The 19,954-nt window shown below is 31.0% G+C and overlaps 1 long non-coding RNA gene across 2 annotated transcripts; it reads left to right on the top strand.

Moving 5' to 3' along the window:
- Positions 1-8,745: 8,745 nt before the first annotated feature.
- Positions 8,746-13,310, top strand: LOC148279068 (uncharacterized). Of its 2 annotated transcripts, XR_015822991.1 has the most exons (3): positions 8,746-8,836; positions 10,745-11,615; positions 12,336-13,310. It is a non-coding gene; the product is annotated as an uncharacterized LOC148279068 (long non-coding RNA). The 2 variants fall into 2 exon arrangements; XR_015822990.1 differs by lacking the exon at positions 8,746-8,836 and having other exon boundaries at positions 11,526-11,615.
- The last annotated feature ends 6,644 nt before the right edge of the window (positions 13,311-19,954 follow it).

Here is a 19,954-nt window from a genome sequence, read left to right as displayed (position 1 = left end):
ATTCCATCCCAACTTAATTTCCATTTTCTAATAGTGAATTATTTACAACTCGTTGAAAATGGCGCCAAAATGGAAAATTCGCACAAATCATAAGAACGCAAATATTTATTTTAACTCTAAAAAAATGTATAGTTATAAAAAAAATTTTTAATACTGTAAATCACATTTTTAAAGATTTTTTTTTTATATGTTTACAGTTTCAAAACAATATTATTAAATATTTTTTTTTGCAAAGTTACTTTACTGTCGTAGGTCTCTTGTAAGAAAATAAATATATTATAAAGTATCCTCGGCACGGGTTACTTCTGTAAGGGGGCACGTTATTTATTTATTTGTTTATTTATACATAAACGGCATAAAATAATTTTGACACATACTACATTGAACATAAATATATAGAAAAAAAAATACATTTGTACATATAATAATTATAAAACATATAATACAAATAGTACATATTATACTCCCAGGAGTTATTTTAAAAAAAACTCATTTGGGAGCGTACATGTAAAGAAAACATTTTTGTGACAACACATAATATCATACATAGTTAATATATCCGAAATAGTAAGAAAACATTATACAAGAAACAAAACACAGTACTTTACACCATCTATATAAATTACATCAATAATTACCACTATCAAAAGATTTAAGTAATATTTTTTAATTGCGTCACTTTTGGATTTTCTATTCGACTTTTCGTATTTTAGCTCATCGGGCAGTTTATGAAATTCGGAATGGCCAATATTTTCTTAAAACCTTCTGCCGAACTTCGTTGAGTGAAACTTAGACATCAAAGACATAAAAATTCCCCAAGTAACGCGTATTGTAATTGTAAATATCATAACCAAATATGTATTTTAAATTTGCGTGAGCAGAAAACTTAATTATATTCAAAATAGTATGGGTTATGTTATGCAGTGACTTCGCCATCATATTATATAAATGATAAAATTGCATAACTGTAACAATAGTATCAAGTAAATACACATAAGTAACCAAAAATATTAACGAAATGTATACATAAATATGAAAAAGCAGAAAAGAAAAACAATTTTAAACAGAGAGAAAAGTTTATGAATATTACAAGAGAAAAAAAGAAATAAGACTTGTTTTATAACTATTAAGTTCAGAACCAAATATATCAGCCTCAGTTATTCTTTTTCTTTGTGTTCTATATTTTTTTAATATATATTATAAGATATATCTAATATGAAATATTTTTTTTGTGAAAATATGCGTACGTTGGTCATTTTATTTTTATTTAGGTGTAACGATGACGTGTAAATATTAGTAACGATTATTGTAATATCGTGTAGCATACTTGACACCAGTGTTAAATGTTTTGGTGACATAACAAAAAGAAATACACACTGTTTTTCCTCCTTATTCAATCCAAGGTGCAAGTTCTTCAATCAAATGATGATGGTACTAGCTACAATGTTCCGCATTGTAGCCAAATTACCACATTATATCAGCCAACCAGAGCTCGTAAACGAGAAATAAAATACAATAAACTTAAAATAAGTCTAGGCATCCACAGAGCTTATGACCTGTCATTGGCTGGTTTGAGTGGCCACTTTACAAACTGTGTAACATTCACAATTCTGCCTATATTTACAAAGTATAAAATAATATTGAAAAACAATTATAATGAAACCAAACACCCGTACCCAAGTAAAGAAAATATAGATAAGTACATAAAATAAAATCATCAGAAAATAAAGAAATAATAAAGGAAAATGAAATAAGAAATTATACCATAGGTATGCAGCAAATTGACAATAAATAAAGAGTTTTAATATAAAAAGTATTGAAGTAACAGAGGCGATGTATCATAGTATAAACAGTAAAACAAGTATAACACTTGGAACATTTTTATAATTTAGAAAAAAAGTGATGAAAAAGTGATGATTTTAATTTGTATAAAGATAAATAAAATAAATCTAAGTTTCCATGTTTGTTTGCTAACATGTGGAGCCGTGGAGTCGGTGAGTGGAACATTTATATTCCTTCTATTCTTCCATCTATGTATTGACGTTTGTGAAGTTAAATATCTGAAACCTTTGCTGTTGCGGGTGAGATTCATATGATTGAATGTTTTCAATCATATGAATCTCACCCGCAGTTGGATTGAAAAAAAAATTGCTAAGGACCACTTACACCAAAAAATAATTTAAATATTCAAGTCAAATTTTATTGTTGCGTTTTCTTAAAAATCGACTAAATTAATTGCATGAAAAAAGTATAACAAACTGCCGATTTTTATATTATTCAACAGCAACTTTTAAAAAATTCACTGCAACTGGCCCTAATGCAACCCATTTTGATGAAAACTTAACTATTGTACTACCCCTTATTTTTTTTAAAATTTTTGTTTTTTGGAAGGAAATTTGATGTACCTACACTTGGTAAATTAGAATTACTTTTTTTTTTACGAAAAATGTTAAAAACGGTTGACAATACATGTGAACACAAATATTATTTTCTTGAACAGAGAAATATTGTATTACTTAATGACCATCTAGAAACACAAAAATGTTATAAAAACGCTTGGAATGTTTAATTTATATATACATAAATTGATTGAATAAAAGCAATGAGACACAAACTGGTGAGTGAAATTTCAATTAAATACGTAGATAAGTTACATTATTATTCCATAATTTTTATCATCATGATCTATCTGCACCCAGTGGTGCAAACGGTACTGAATTGGTATTTAAATTACAACGTATGCTTTGATGATCAGTTTTATGCTCCAGTTCCAATCCAGCGACTTTAATTCTGCTGAGATAGTTTTAATATATTTTTTAATATGAACGATTTATTATTTTATTTGTTTTTTATATTTACGGTGTTTCAGGTCCAGATCTTGAAATTTCAGAGGTTCATTCCTCATGATGATAAATTTTAAGAATCCAAAAAATTTTATTTTCCAAAAATTCCTACGTTTTTTTAATTAAAAAAAACTATTATTATAATTTGAGAGGGGAGACAATCCTTTATGTCACGGACTAGCATCCCTTTCACACACACCCCCCCCTCTCCCGCCAGGCCCCTTCCCTATATCCTTTGCGTATCACCTTGCTGGTTAAATACGTTTTTAATCTAAATTTAAAAATTCGAACGAAAAAAAAACAATTTATCAACAATTCATTAGGATATAATCATAAAAAAAGTTCCTCTGAAGTTTTGTAACATGAATGTAATAACTCATTTCAAATGTAAAAAAAAATATCGAAGAATTTTTTTTCGTTTGATTTTATTAATTAATAATATGTGTATAGGATATAGGTATATATCCGAAAATATATTAAATTCAAATTACAACAAGGATGGAGAACATTTTAGAGAAGGGAATATGGAAGTCTAGGCATTTACTCAAAAATTTTGTCCATCTCTGTTGTAATTTGTTAATTTTAATAACTCCCTAATCTCTAAGACTCTCCACGCTGATAATACGATTCATAAAAAAAAAATGGCTTAGTTTCATAGGCATTTAACAAATAATAAAAAACCCACTAAACTTCCTCATTGCGACAACAGGCATATTTTTTTAAGTTGCATGTAAAAAAAACCATTATTATTGTACATTAGATCGCAATAAAAAAAAGCTTGGCAGAGACGTTGTATTTTTATGTACAACTAGGTACATTGATTTTGGCAAAAAAGTTGTTTGTATTAGTACTACTAATACTAGTACTAATACTAATACTAGTACTACCAATACAGAGAGGATAGACCCTCACACACGTCTATCCTGACATACATTCCTACATCTTGTCATACATGCCCTTCACTTGTTTCTGTTTTTGACATAACCAGACATGAGATTTTAATTTATCTGATCATGCCACGTCTTTCACGGGAATCAATTTTTTTAGTAGTTATATTATTATTTTAATAAATTATGAAAAATAGATTATTCAACATTTATGTGTTAAATTTTTGTTTCTAAATAACTGCATTTCAAAAAATCTCTTATTTTGCTCATATATATATATTAGGGTGTCCCAGACTATAAGGGCAATTTTTTTTTTACAGATTGAGACACGCATACCCTCTTATTTTGTTCCATTTGACCTTAATAACTGAAATAATAAATATTATTGAAATCGGATAGCGATAACCCGTGCCGACTTGATGTCAAACTTTGAATATAAAAGTTTGTATGGAAACCATAGGGGAATATTTTAACTTAATATTTATTTTGTAAATAAAACAATGGTACTTTGATTATTGTATCATATTTATTAGGTATTATACATATTAATTATTTAAAGGACATTATTAATTAAATTTTCTTTTTAAGGTTTGTTTTTTACAGTCAGGATATACTTTTCTGTGTTCTTGTACGCAACGTAATAAATATTGTTTTTGTTCCTCGTCCACTGTGATTAACTGCTTTTAGTGACTGCACCTTCATTTTAGCGTGTTGAAACGAAGCATTAGCAGGCCACGAAGTAGGACACTCCATGAGAAAACTGTCATCAATTTTGAGTCTCCTGAAAAAGAATCTGCTGTTCATGGAAACAAAGTCATCGATGTTTTTTTCGAAAAGAGGCCCACTAAGTTCTTCTCTCGATGGAATGTAGCGTTTATTGTGGACCGATGGATTTTCTTTGGCCAAATTAGCAACTATTTTTACCTTACTTTCTTGATTAATATCATCGTCAAATAGAGACAAGATAGACACTTCATCTGCTAAAAACCATGTCGACCATTTTGTATGCCTTCACAGCCTTCAAAAAGCATAAGTCCTGGTAGGGCGCTTTTACCGCTAAAGTGCATTGCAGCCAAGGCTTGACATAGGATGTCGCGATAAACAGGCAGACGTCTAATAGAGCTGTTTTGTTCTTATTTGACATTTTGAATTGAGAGCTAAACAACGATATTTTTAATGAATAAATAGCTCTCGCCATCCATCTTGCTTGGTGCATGGCGCCTGGAGGCCGAATTTTAAATTCATTAACTTTATCTCCACCAAGAAATATTATGCAGAGCTCTATTAACTCTCGATAGTCATCTCTTACAATTTCTTTGGTCAATTCAGTTCTGTAATACTCTAAAAGTTTATCAATATTAGAATCGTTCAGACATAATAGCGTTTCTTTGTGGCTTTGTATCTTCTCTACATTGATGTTTTTCCCGTTTGATCGAAAATTTTTGAATAAAGGGATATCGGGACTTGTAGTGACTTGGCTGATTTTGGCCTCAAACACAGCTTTTAGTACCAATTCGTAGATGTGATGGCGGCAAGCAAAAATCAACATTTCTCTGTTCAATTTCTTTTCGAGAAGCACACATGCACCATTAATTCGGCCTGTGTTAGAAGCAGTAGTATCACAACAGAGAATCTGTGCTTTATCTTCAAGATTCCAGTCAACAATAGCATTCCAAACTGCTTGTGCCTGTTCGCTTCCCGATGAGTTTTCTAATTTTGGCACAGCAATAAGTTGTTCTTTATTATCGTCTGAAATAACGATTGGTAGACGTTTCTTTTTTAGATTTGCGTACATCTAAAGCCGGCAACAGTTTTGCATCTCAGTGGACAGTTACAGTATCCGGTACATCGTTTTGAAAATTAAGTTTTATAGCTTCTGCGCGCTGTTTTCGCTTTTCTGTACGAATTCTTCGGCTGGAGGACTTGCCTATAGGAAATTCGTCAGTGTTGTGGCCAAGTGCTTCAATAGTTGCTTCAATAATAAAGACAGAATCTCTCATACTTAATTGACACCTGTCTAATGCCGCCACCAGTTTCGGAGTAACGAAATTTTTCTTCACAGAAGTTTTAATAGTATCGGGCTGTTTCCTCTCAATTGGAATGGACAAATCTTCTTGTAAGTCCGTTACTTCAGAGTCAGAAGATGAAGTTTCTTGTAATGGCTCATGAGAAGACGTAGAGGGTGTTATGGATGCCAAATAAGTGGCCAGCCGCTTTTGCTCCTGGATATTTCCAAGACCCTTTTCCTCCTTTTTTGTCCACTCCAGCTAAATGACCGGGTCGTCCTGGCTCTCTCTGATTTTGTAGGAAAATCTTATCTTCATTTATCTTTATTAATTGAAACGCATCAGCATGTGCAATATCAAACAATTTTTTTGTATTTGTAACAAACTCCTGTCGACGCTGCTCAAACACACCTTGAGTTTTGTTTGCATCTTTTTGCAAATTTCTCTAATCTTGGTATAAGGCTACAAGTTTCTTAACACAGTTAGGTAAAGATTTAGTCAGTATACGTGCCTTTTCCCAATAAATAATGCACTCACAAATAGTAAGATTTGCACTTTCATGAGACGCTTAAATTGACTTTGCGAATATTATAAAATAAAACCGCCAGCACTTGTCCATTAGAGAGAAGTTTAGAACCTGTAATTTGATGTTTTATATCCCCAACCAAAAATATTTCCTTTTTAGAACTGCGTAACTCCACAGACATGTTGACACAACGAAAACAATGCGTTCACTTATAAAAACAAACACGACATAACAAGCACATTAACACTTAGTTCGCGCGCGCCGTACTATGTAAGTTCTGACAAGTTCCGATGCAAGTCGGCACGGGTTGCCGTGATTCAATTTACGTGAAATTTTATTTATAAGTGTTTTGACATCATTCAAACAAAATTAGAGGGTATGCTTTAAAAAAATAAAACTTAAATTTTTCTGGGACACCCTAATATATATTATATTATACTCATAACTTTTTCAGATTGTCTATTTCTTCGTGTGCTTTGTGATGGGATCCATGGCTGCACCCTTCCTCGACTTGGGATTCGAAAACTCTGATGATGAAGAGAATGATAATGAACCTGCCAGCGCCATACCGCAATATTCATCCGATATTGAACCTTTTAAGATTTTAAAACTCATTTTCTTAAAGAAACTATTCTTCGGATAGGAATTCAAAGCAAACTTATTCAAAATAAAATTACTGCTGTGCTCAATAAGGTAAAAAAAATATATTAACTAATATCTCAACAGATATGATGAAATTATAATTCATATCAGGAATTATTAAAAATGTGAAAATCTGGGCATTTATGAACTGTTATTGGTTGTTCAACTTACATACTATGCCACATTCGCCATTTTGGCTAATGTTTGTGATTTTCATGTCTCTTATCATGTAACTATCATCATCATCATACTTCTATCCACATCCAATGATGCATAGGGCACTGCATTGATAAACTAAGTGCAGCGTATCTCGACCATCTGTTATGGAAAGGTAAGGTGGCCAGTCTTTCGCTTCAGGTACCAGACCAAGGACAATGAAATATTTTACGATAAAATCACTTAAATGTTTCTCATTGTTAATATTTTTTTTGCTGTGCTTTTTTATAATTCAGGATGAAAAATAAGTATCCTATTTTACTTAATGTTATTAAATATCTGTATATAATCACTGACCAACTTTTCAATGTCTACTGGTTTCGAAGCGTACTCATCTCTCCGTCAGGATACCAATTAAACCAACATGCAAAACCCACTACATGAGATGTCTTCGCAATAAAAGTTTATCCGAATTCGCAAATCACCCAATGAATTTCAATCATGACTTTAATAAAGACATAGGAGTTGAAATCTTACATACAAATAATAAAGGGTTGAAAGTAAATAATATGAAAACATTTCACATTAAAGAAGCTTTAAAAAAGAATGTTCCTTAGATCAATAATTAAACAACCTTTCAATATAGCCCTTTATACGATGTTCCATTGTAAGGGTTACCCTATACCTATTAAACTCACACCTCTCCCTCTATATTCAACTATTTCTCCCACAACATAAAATGTTTTCATAACCTGATCAGTGCTTGTAGGGGTTGCCTATTAAAATGCACGGCATGTTGGTTTTATACTTTTGTGCTACAACTACGGTGAAGGTTTATAGTGGGTTTTGCATGTTGATTTAATTGGTGTCTTGACGAAGAGACGGGTACGCCTCGAAACCGGTAGACATAGAAAAATCGGTAAGTGGTTGCCTATAAATATTTTATAACATTTAGTAAAATGTTTGATCACAAAGTTAATTCTTTAAATATGTATTAATAATATCCTATTTTACTTCTCACCTCTCCGGCCATCCCTATGCAAAAACTATATCAATCGGTCACTCTGTTGAGACGTGAAGGAAATACAAACAAACACTTTCGCATTTATAATATCAGTATAGATAGAAAATAATATTTTCAAGTTGTAAAAAGTGAATAAAAAATACAAAACTTGTATATGAAAGTGAAAAATTACATTATTTAACAACATTAACAAATTACAACAGAGATGGGGAACATTTTAGAGAAGAAAATATGGAAGTCTAGGCATTTACAGGAATTATAATCTGTCATTATGTAATATTAAATGTATGTGAAAGGTTGGCTTTACATATAATAAGTACATAATTACATACAAAAATAACATGGTGGTGAAAATAACAGGCACAATTCTGGTGATGTCACAAATGTGATGAAACTGGTTAGCAGGATAAGAGTTCATTTTGAAAATAAAATATTCTAGATTTAAAATCAAGAAACTGCGTGGACTCATTGACACATTTTTCATAGATACATTTTCTCCGTTTACTGTCAGCAATTATTTATTTTAAACTTTCATCAACTTGTGATAATTACAAAGACTGCAAATTAACATCGCTACTCAAATACTCCCTCTTATCTTGACACACTGACAATATATTAAACTATATAAAAGACCAAAGTGATCTCATGTTACTTTCCAAAAGCTTGTCATAATTCTATTAATTAATAATTATAATTACCTTGTGCTAATACAAAATCAAATAAAAATGAAATTACATCAGGAATTATTATTGGTATGTTATTTTAATCATTGTTTTTTTATTCAGAAACCCAAATTTCTTATTATTTACAATTACATTTAATATTTTGTGGATGTAGTCACTCCACTGACCCATAGGCAAGTTCTGAAGTGTCTGTGTATTTCTATCCATATAAAAAACTTTGTTAACCTTATTAATTATGCATTAATTTGATTGATCTTGACGTATCGGTAGTCAGAATGTTTAGGGCTACGGGAAATTGGATATTGAAAAAAATCACACGGGGTAAAAATAAGAGCATTTAATTATATGCCGAAGTTTCTTAAAACTAAGTACTTTGAATGACGACACAAGTTCTTGTGAACCAGCCAATCAATTACAGCGTTTATGTGTGTTGTGATAGATTTCTGGGAAGCGATTTATTTCAAGGCTTAGTATATATATTTTGATGGCTACGGGGCTCTACTTTTAAATGTCGCAATAACTTACCGACTAGAGCCAATGAGATCACGGGCGGAATAATTTCAAAATTCCATAACTTTAAAATATCAGAGCAATGAGAATATGATGCATGAATTTTTAAATTTTTTTTTGGCTTAGTTTGAAAGTCTATTAACAAATTCTTTTAAAAAAAAAAACCGCTGAAATTCCTCATTAAATAAAGGAAAAATAAAATAATAGGCATTGTAGAGCATTTTTTTATATTGTTTTGCATAAAATCATAATGCATAAATGCTTTGGTACAGTAAGCGCATCGTATTATAATAATTTGTTTTATGAGGGCAAGATGATCAGTCTTATGCTTTACGGGCCACTCCATGAACTATGTAATATTGCAGTCCTAAAATCAAAGGAGTTTTATGTGAGAAAAATCAGGTTGCAACTTCAAGTAACAACTTTTATAATTATTTATAAAAGTTAATTCCAGAATTTAAAATATTAAATTGATCCTATTTTTTTGATCTTGACGTATTATATTTTCCTGTTTTTAATTTCACCCATTTTTTTTTTTTATTCGTCACTTTTCAACGTATGTGTTACTTTTTTACATTAAAGATTGTTACATCTATTTCACAATTAACTACTATTTTATACTAGGTATTCGAACCCAGTTGGAAATACTCGTACCTTGCAGCTTATGCATTGTTGTAAAATGTGCAAACTGCTATACTACGAGAGCTGGACCAACAATTGGTGTTTTTTCAAATATAAGTGGAAATATAACATTACATTAAAAATGGGCTTTATTTGCAAACAAGCAACAAAAATAAATAAGTATTTTTGTGCTGATTTGGACCAAAATAAAATAGAAAACATAGTATTTTTTTAAAGGGGAAATTGGTAGTTTCGTCTTTCCTTTCTCCATATTTTATATAGTTTAATTGTAATTCATTTATATTGTCGATAATTTATTTTTCATATGGGGAAATTGGCAGCCCCCCTTCAGCCATTTTATTGTAATTTAGTATGTAATTGGTTACAGTGACAACTGCCTTGTCTGCATATTGGTTATTGTGTAATATTCATTAACCCTTTGTTTAACGTACTTCTTCTGGTTTCCTTTCTCTTGTTTACCTCTCTGCTTTCTCAATCTATGTCCGCTGTTTAGATGGACCATACAGTATCCACAAAATCTCCCCTGGCCACTTTGTCAGGTGGCAACTCTAGCGCAACCCCGAGACAAGGTTATGTCCTGTAGTTTAGAGGCGAACTAAGGACGAACTATCAGCCATGTGCTGTGGTTTAACATTGTTAGAAAGCAACCTCTGGTGACGACTGTCATCGAGCAAAGACGATACGTCTGGTTGGGCCAAATACTGCAGATGCCTCCCTCGTGTCTACTTTACAAGGCAACAGGTTCTCACGGTCCTGGACGTCCCTTAATTTAAACATCCATATAAAAAAATGCAAAAAATAAATACAACTTTAAAATCTTTACAGGTCATTCTGGCAACAGTGTACCTGTCAGTGCTGGTTTTGGGAGCTCCATTAGAAGATAGTGATGCCACACAAATAGGCCAACCTCACCCTGACCATACAAGGCCTCAAGATGATGCTCCTTTTATATTCTACAAATTCTTGGGAAAATTTTTCTTTGGATAAACTTGTATAAAATCATTCAAATCAAATATTATTCATTATTATGTAATAAACATATAAAAAATCATCATTCCATGTCCGCTCCCTAGTTGGAGCATATGGTGTTCACGAAGATCCTCCAAGCATCTCTGTCGGCTGCCAGCTCCAGTACATCCTCCCAAGTCAGGTTCGCGTCCCAAAGTTCTGAAAGCGCTGGAGTTCCTACAATTTTCCTCTTTTTTCAACACTTTAAACGGTAGTAGGTACTAACCGCATATTTAAAGTTTTAATGAAAGAAATTTTGATTTGTAATAAAAATTATATTCAAATGTATTTATTTTAAAGTACCTATGTCACTGAAAAAATTTGTTTTATTTTAAATATTTTTTTAAATACTTACCAAAACACATGGAAAAGATAATACGGGTATTATTATATCTGGTTTTATGTTGTAGGTGCTAAGATTTATATTATCTAATATGTAGAAGTTTTTCCAGTATCCTTAGTAAATGTTTGTCTTCATGCCTAGTTTTATTAGTTGTGAACTTTTGTGGGAAGTAAACACTCAAATTCAAATATTGTCACACAAATACTCCCTCTTCTCTACCAACTGCAACAATATATAAAAGAGATTCAAATAGATGTTATGTTACATTAAATACAGTTTTCTTGTTAATAACTCTCTGCTAATACAAAAGTTTTATCATAAAGCTCAATCATGAAGTTTCAATTGGTAAGCGTCTTATTATTTTTTAATTACTTTACTGTAGACTATCAATTTACCTATAAAGACATATACTAAAAAGGGGAAACAAGTACTACAAAAATACATAAATAAACTAACATAATACTAAACTATTAAGTATTTCATATCCGGGCGGATGAAGAACACAGCTCTCTGTGTGAAATAGAGCCAGAATCCTACATAGTGTTTTCGACTCGGTGACTACTTTTAAATAAAAATCCGGAAAAAGAAAATTGAGTTGAGATAAGCATACTTAGTAGCGTAGCTGTTGGCGCTTTTGCAAATCATACTAGAGGTCACGGTTTATAATGTTGCCACATGTGATGAGAGAACAGTAATCCAATTTATTGAATAAGTAGATAGGATTTTTCACAATTTTATTAAGTACATGAATAACAAAACTAACAGCAGCCGGTTAGTACTGTGGATATTTACGGTAACGAGTTACAGAGAAATAAATAATTCTCTATGTGTATCGTGATTTCTCTTTTTTAAAATATTATTGTTAAGGGAAACTATAGGGCAAGGCTTAATATTTGCCATATTTTTTGTGTAGCTAGAATAGAAATATCGTGTTGACATATTATACGTTAGTGCATATTATGATTATTATTTTTTTACATAATACATGATATTTTCATAAACAGTTTTTTTTTTGTGAATACCAAACACTTGAAATTATTTCACATTTTTGTTTTTGTCAAACAGATGATCCTGGCTTTGGTATGTTTTTCTGTTGTGGTGTTAGGAGCCCCCTCAGAGGACACAGACCCTACAAAGTTTGGGCAAGCTTATCCTGACAGCACCAAACCTCAAGATGACAGTTCTCTCGCTTTCCTGAAATTATTATTTGCCAAACTCTTAGGATGATGTCAATTTAGAATGTATATATATATATATATGTGCAATTAGTAATATTTAGGAAGATCAAATTATTATAATATGATGATATATTTACAGGTATAATTAGTCAGTGAAAGAGTTTGAGTTAATAATATTGAGCAAATATGGATTTTGGTGCTCCTTTCTATCAAAATAAATTTAAAATAATAAATATGTGTAACGAAACAAAGTGTTTTAAATCATTTAAAGAATTATTTTCCATCATTTTTTCACACTGAATATGAACATATTATAACAGAGATGAAAAACATGTAATACAAGGGCAATAGAAGTCTAGGCATTGACAGGACTTATGACCTGTTATTGGCTGGTTTAAGTGGCCACTTTACACACTGTAACATCCACCATTCTGCCTATGTTTGAACATCTGTATTCCTTCAATACTTCCATCTGTTGATCTTTGTGAAGTTAAAGAGCTGAAACCCTTATTGATGCAGGTGAAATTCTGACCTAATTATTTCACCTACAGACTAGGCAATGCCTGAAAATATTTTTCATTTTTATACTTCTTCTTGGACCAGCTGGTTTTATCAACAATATTTTGGGTCTGTCCAAATTTTCGCAGGCATGAACTGGATTCAAACTCCCTCAGAAGTTATTAATATGTAATATTACAACCGAGATTATATTGAGTATGTTCTAATGTTTGCAGACAGGTATCGGTTTTCAGCATTAGGGAGTTTATTAAGTTTGATTATAAAATACATAAACGGAGTACATCTTAAATCTGAATTGAAGAAATATGGATATTCAACATAGACAGAATGGTGAATATTACACAATGTGTAAAATGATCACTAATACTGCTGTCGTAAACAAAAAGGCAGATATTTGCAAAAGTCAATTTTGAGATATGACACTTTTTAGTATTTATCAACTGTGCAATTTTAAAAATCTGTGAATAATCATAAATAAAAATACAGTATGTCAATAAGGATGCTCAAAAGTTTTTTTTTTATTTCTTAATAGACTATTTAACTAAGCCAAACTTTTTAAAAATTATTTTTATGTACATATTATTAGCGCTGTGATTTTTTAAAGTTTTGTATTTTTGAAATTACTTCGCGTGTGACATCTTAAGTTCTCTTTCCCTTCTTCACGGTGAGTTCTGTTGATTCGTCAGTTGACTTAACGTAAACGGGAAAATCTATTACAACTCTCTTATCATTGGTTGATTCGGAATAACTAGTGGCATCATGTAAAGTAATTTGTTTTTACTAAAATAATTTTGATTGTTTTTTTCATATATTTTTAAGAAACTTCGCTGTACAATTTAATGCTCTAATTTTTACTGCACGTAAGAATACATTTTTATACCTAATTTCCCATAGGGCTTTGACCTCTTCGTTCTAATTCTCAAAGCACCCTCTTAATAACCATCCACAATTCCTCTTTTTTCTCTAACTCATATAGTGTCCATGCCGCTCAACTGTGGAATCATCTCCCATCCACCATCAAAGATGTTACTACAGTATCTCTGTTTAAATCACATCTCCTTTCTCTTCCTTAATCTCTCCTCCTTTCCTCTTTCCTCTTTTTTCCTTTTCCCTATTGTGTAATGGTATTGATTTCAGGTAATTTATTTACAAATAGAGTTATTTCTATTTTTAGATACGAGTATCTTATTTTCATTTTTTATTGAATATGTTTTGTAACTTCAATTATAAAAATTTTATTTTATCGGTTGGTTGGAATAAATTGGTATTTGGCAATAAGCTCGCCAACGTACAATCAGCATTATGTACAAAAAGTAAAATAAATTTTTAAAAACCTGTATGTGTCATATCTACACTGTGTTTTTGCTTATAAATCTCTGGATATTGTGTTATTACAAAATCTTTAAAACCATTATATCATTTATGTACCTACTGAAATATTTTTTTAATGTTTTTTGCTTTATATCAAATGATTTGAAATTTCATGTAGAACATTGTCAAATATTTATTTCTTTTGTGATTTTTGTCGAAAAGCTGCCCTTGCGCTTTTCTGGGCAGTATACCAGCTATTAAGATGTAGATCATTCTCAAAAATGGTATCGATATCTCGATCCAACATACTATTTAATTAACTTTTAACTAGATTTTAGAGAAATATTATTTTCCTTGAGACTATTTCGTTCCCATTGTTACAATATTTGAACTTACAAAGTTTACTCAAAACTTGTTACAAAAACAAATACTAAAACTCCCAGCAATATTATTTATTTACCAGATATCAGTCATGGTTCACTCAAATATTTATTCTTACACCTTTCTTAGTATACTGATATAACTAGAATGACAATAATAGCTAAAATGATTCATCAATGTTTGCAGCACCCATCTTTAATAGCAAACATTTCAGGAATCCGGCCAGTGCGACGTTTTGATCTGTCCCGCGGAAACGTGGAGTTTTGATCATACCAAAACAAAACTCATTAACATTAACTCAAAACATTGAATGTGTGTGTGATTTATTGATTTTTTCATGATACCAAGATAAGTAATATTATCAACAAGCTTGGGTTAATTTTTCACAAATATGGTTCTTAATAAATTATCCTTTATTATTATCATCAAAAGATACCATATCATATTCAATAAAAACAAGATACAGCTTTTAACTAAGGGCCTCAGAGAGTGTCAGTATGTGTGATGTTAAATATAATTTTACTGAACTAGGACTGCAGTATCAAGAAAATGATTTCAATCATGTGAGCGTGTCATGTCTTTTTAATTTTTGTTAAACCTTTCCCTTACCCTTTTAAAAACATCCGTGCGTTACGGTGCCGTGTAGTCATTACACATGCAAAAAATGAGAGATTCTAAATATATATTAGGATTTCTCTTTTAGTACATACCCAACATGCGACACATTGGTAAACTTTCTATTGCATTGGTGATTTATGTCTGATTTTCGACAAAATACTTTTTCTGTTCACAATTGGCATTAATTAGTTTATAAAAAAATATTTTAACTGTTACGTAAATGTATAATGGAGAAGTACCAAAAATCTTAACCCATAATTTATTATATTTATGGCGATGTACATGTTTTTTTTGTGTGCATGGTTATTTTGATATTCCAGCCCGCGACTCAAAGAAAAACTAGCAATCTGGACCGGAGCCCAGACTAGAGAAAAGTTTCCCACGCCTGCTCTAAAGGGTGGAATCCAGTCTTATTATTATTATTATATTCATTTTAAGCGAGCAACTTTGCTTAAGGTGATATGCTTAAATCTATTTTAACGAGAGTTAGTTGCTGGCGCTCTTTAACTTTTCCGAAACAAATCTAGTCCATTTTTGAACCCATTGAGATCAGCTCCTGTGGCAGCTTATTCCAACCATCAACAACCCTATTTCTCAGGAAATGCTTCCATGGATTTAGATTGAATTTAGTTATCTCCAGCCTGAGACTGTAGCCTCGAAGACGAGCGTCTTGTTTAGGCCTGACAATGAAATCCAAATTCGGGCAGCTATAACTGTTGAGTATCTTGTATGTCTCTATCAGGTCACTCCTTTCTCGCCACTCCTGCAGCGTTGTGAGACTGAGAGTTTCCAGTCTCTCCACATATGGAAGCCGTTTCAGGCTTGACTACAACTTTGTAGCTCGTCTTTTAACTCTTTCCAACAAGTTGATATTCATAACAAAGTATGGATTCTATATCTGAAACCCATATTCGAGAGTAGGTTTTTTTTATCAAGTAGATAATTGAATTGGATTTTTTGTAATGTTTAATATGTGACATTCCCATTCCTTGTTATTGTTATTCCGAGGTCTTTTTGGTGTTTCACAGCTTTCAAATCTAGACACCATTTAGACTATATATAAGTTTGGGGTTTTTCGAGCCAATACGAAGAACTGTAGATTTGTTAACATTGAGTGTGAGAAGCCATTTCTTGGTCCATTCATGAATACTGTCCAGGTCTTGCTGTAGTTAAGTTGAGCGAGTAAGTGGGTTAGCATACAGCTTTGTATCATCTGCAAAAATTTTGGACTTTGATTGGTCTGCAAACGTTTGGACATACTCGAAATAATGTATTTTTTTGGCATGTCGGACTCCTCAATTATTTTTTATTTAATGAATGAATGCATACATATTAATTTGTCACTTAATGTTTAATTGATTTATAATATAATCGCAATTGCCGACATAAAAATGTATAAAAATTTATTTATTCTTAAAACTATACATTCCTTATATTTTTTAATACCTACCAAATGACTACCAAAAAAATTACATTAAAATGGAGTCACACAATAAATTTCTAGAGCTTAATAGGCATTGCATGAACTATTATCATAATCATAGATATAGTTATAATACAGAAGAAAAAAAATCAATAAATGAATTTATTTATTATACATAATTAATATTTATTTTACAGATTTGTTAATTAAAATTTATGGTATGATAAGACAGTAACTGCCTAATATGTTAGTTGATTTCACATAACATTATGTTAATTAATTTGCTATGTTTTATAATACATTAAATACAAGAAACAATAATATTGCATTGAATTTTTTACTTAACTCACTAAAAAGCCTTTACAAGGCACGTCTTTGCTTTTAAGGTATGTCATATTTATTTTGGAAAAATTTATTATGCTAGATAATTTGTAAAAAAAATCTGATTATTTTGGTAATCGCGGAACAAGATGCAAAATAAAATTATTTATACAATCTGATAATTAAAATGTTATTAATTGAGTTTCTCAATACGTGTGATAATAATGTATCAATAAAAGCCTAGCAGGTGCGTAGTACAAAAACTTAGAGATAGTGGACGAAATTAATTATTGACTTAGAAGGTACATCATTTATCTGCCTCGTGTTATCTGCATTTGCCCACGATTCCTGACATGGCTTAATAAACTAAGTTAAACATAGTATAGTTTCATTTTTGTATTTTTTAACTTAGTTTATTAAATGGCCTCACGTTTACGTGAAATATTTATTTGAATAGGTGTTTTTACACCGCAATATTTTGTAGTCTCTGGACTGACCCCAGAAACATAAAACTGATCACAACAAAAAAATGATCGAGCATGCTGGGATTGGTGTGCCAATTCAGTACCCTATGCACCATTAGGTACGGATAAGGGGATGATGATGACATCGAAGTTGTTAAAAAGGGTGAATAAATACCCACCAAACTTCATAATGTAGATGTGTACCTATGCAATACCTACACATTAAATTTGTCCCAAAGCCCATTTTACAATGGAAAGATAATGTGCTTCTTCAATTTTATCTATAAAGTAAAATTAAGTTTTCTGTATGAGAAATATAATACGCATACATTTTTTTTTCTAAACGTGTTCAATTACAGGTTACCGGCGAAGATACTTAAATTTTCATACAAATACACACATTTTCGTATGTAAAGATCAATTGTACTTTATACCGTCTCGATATGTGCCGATGAAGATAGCGTTTGTAATTGCAGCCCAGGTTTCTCTTGCTCTTAAAAAAACTATAAAAAAAACAGACAATAAAATATGTTTGTTGGTCATAACTAATAATAGAAATAATATTAAACAAATTGATACATGAATCATATTGACAATCTTTACATGTTTCCTCATCTAATTAATTTCAAATTCAATATACTAATACTATATGGAACCATTAACATAGCACCTATTTAAATATTTAAAAATACAATAATGAAAAAAAAAGAAATAAAATAAACATTTCTTACATTTAAATAACAATAAATAAATAAAAAAAAGTGAGGGTATTTTAATTGAAGGGTTTACAATAACACTAATGAATTGTGAAATAATGTGATGCTAATAACGCATATTAGGACCTTAGTCCGGTGTTTTTAAAGTTTTTTTTTCTCAATCTGTAATTTAAAACAATAGGTCCCTTTTAAAAATGAAAATGTAAACATTTATCTGATAGTCAAAGTGCACATATTGCATTAATGAATAAATGCAGTTCATTTTGGAAGTAAAAAAAAAACACTACCTACTTACAATATTTTTCATATTTAAAAAAGTACATTCGAAAGATTAAATATCTATTAATTCTAGATAAATAATTACAATAACGAGAAGTAATTAATTATTGGTAACCTAGGTATTCATTATAAAACAAAAGAGTAAATGAATGAACTGTATGGAGCGTAAAAATTTCCGCTGAATACTTTACAAGTTAAGAGAGTTGCAGTTGTACAAAGGGCTCCAGACTGATGATGGATATTCCGGCTGTGATCGCATCAGAGTACAACACAGGGATTTTATTGAAACAAATTCTGTTGAAAAATCATCGCTAACACGCTGTGATTAGAGCCCGATTAGGTGCGGATAAGAGAACGGATGATGACACTGATTACTAACTAAATATATAGTAATTGTAACGGGGTTCCTAAATAATTTTACTCTAAGTGTGCACATCCGGAGCAATCATATTTGTACACATATAAAATTTAGACAATATATAGATATTACTGATGCAATGAAAATAAACATAAATATTTATTATCTTAGCTAAAGAAAACCGTCATGTTGAGGATGTGATAATTTTTCTAAAAACCTTATTCAAATTAAATTAATTTAAAAAAACACTTGACACCAATATAATTCACAGCACTTGTAGCACAGTGGTTTAAACAATGTAAATAATTTAACTTTGGTTCATTTTCAGCAACAAAATTAATATTTCCGCTTAGTTGATGAAAAATTAAGTGACTTGCATTTAGTCAAAGAAACTAATATCTGTTTAACGGGCGATTATCCCATAGTTAAAATGGTACCTTGAATTGGCACCTGTGGAGTAAGCATAATCAAGATGATGCACCATTATAATATTATGTTAAAAGAAAATAGGAATTCTTATTTGACATAAATTTAGTGATATATGTTAATAAAAATAATATAATATATAACTACTTGAGGGCTGAGTTATAGGGGATAATATCAAAAGTGGGGATAATCAGTGTGCGTGTATTAGGACTTTCAGTCTCGACACAAATTTAAGTCTCGAGACCGAGACTGGCTCGAAATCATGAGACTTTTCTAGACTACGAGACTATTCGATACTAACGATAATTTGTATAAAAAATAGTAAATGTAGTTCATCATACCTCATACCATACTAATCACATCATACCATACTATTAATCAAACTTTTTATTAAAATGAATACAAAACATACCAAAAAACTATCCCGTATCACCAAACACACATAGATCACAATAGCCTAGCTAAAATAATATAACAGAAACATTTTATCAAATCAACAACTAGTTACGGGTGAAGTCGGCTAGCAGCCAGCAACCATCGTTCTCCAGACAGAGCTACGAGATCTAGCCCCATCATCATCTTCATTATTCCCTTTCCGCACCTAATGGTGCATAGGGCACTGCATTAGTGCAACAATAGCGGCATATCTTGATCATTTTTGTTACATGATGGCAAGATGATCAGTCTTAC

Source organism: Micrasema longulum, unplaced genomic scaffold (genome assembly GCF_059751315.1).
Source record: "Micrasema longulum isolate JH-2025_06_02 unplaced genomic scaffold, ASM5975131v1 h1tg000772l, whole genome shotgun sequence".
NCBI lineage: Eukaryota > Metazoa > Arthropoda > Insecta > Trichoptera > Brachycentridae > Micrasema > Micrasema longulum.
The sequence above is the reverse complement of the archived record's forward strand: the minus strand, read 5'-3'. Positions and strand labels throughout refer to the sequence as shown.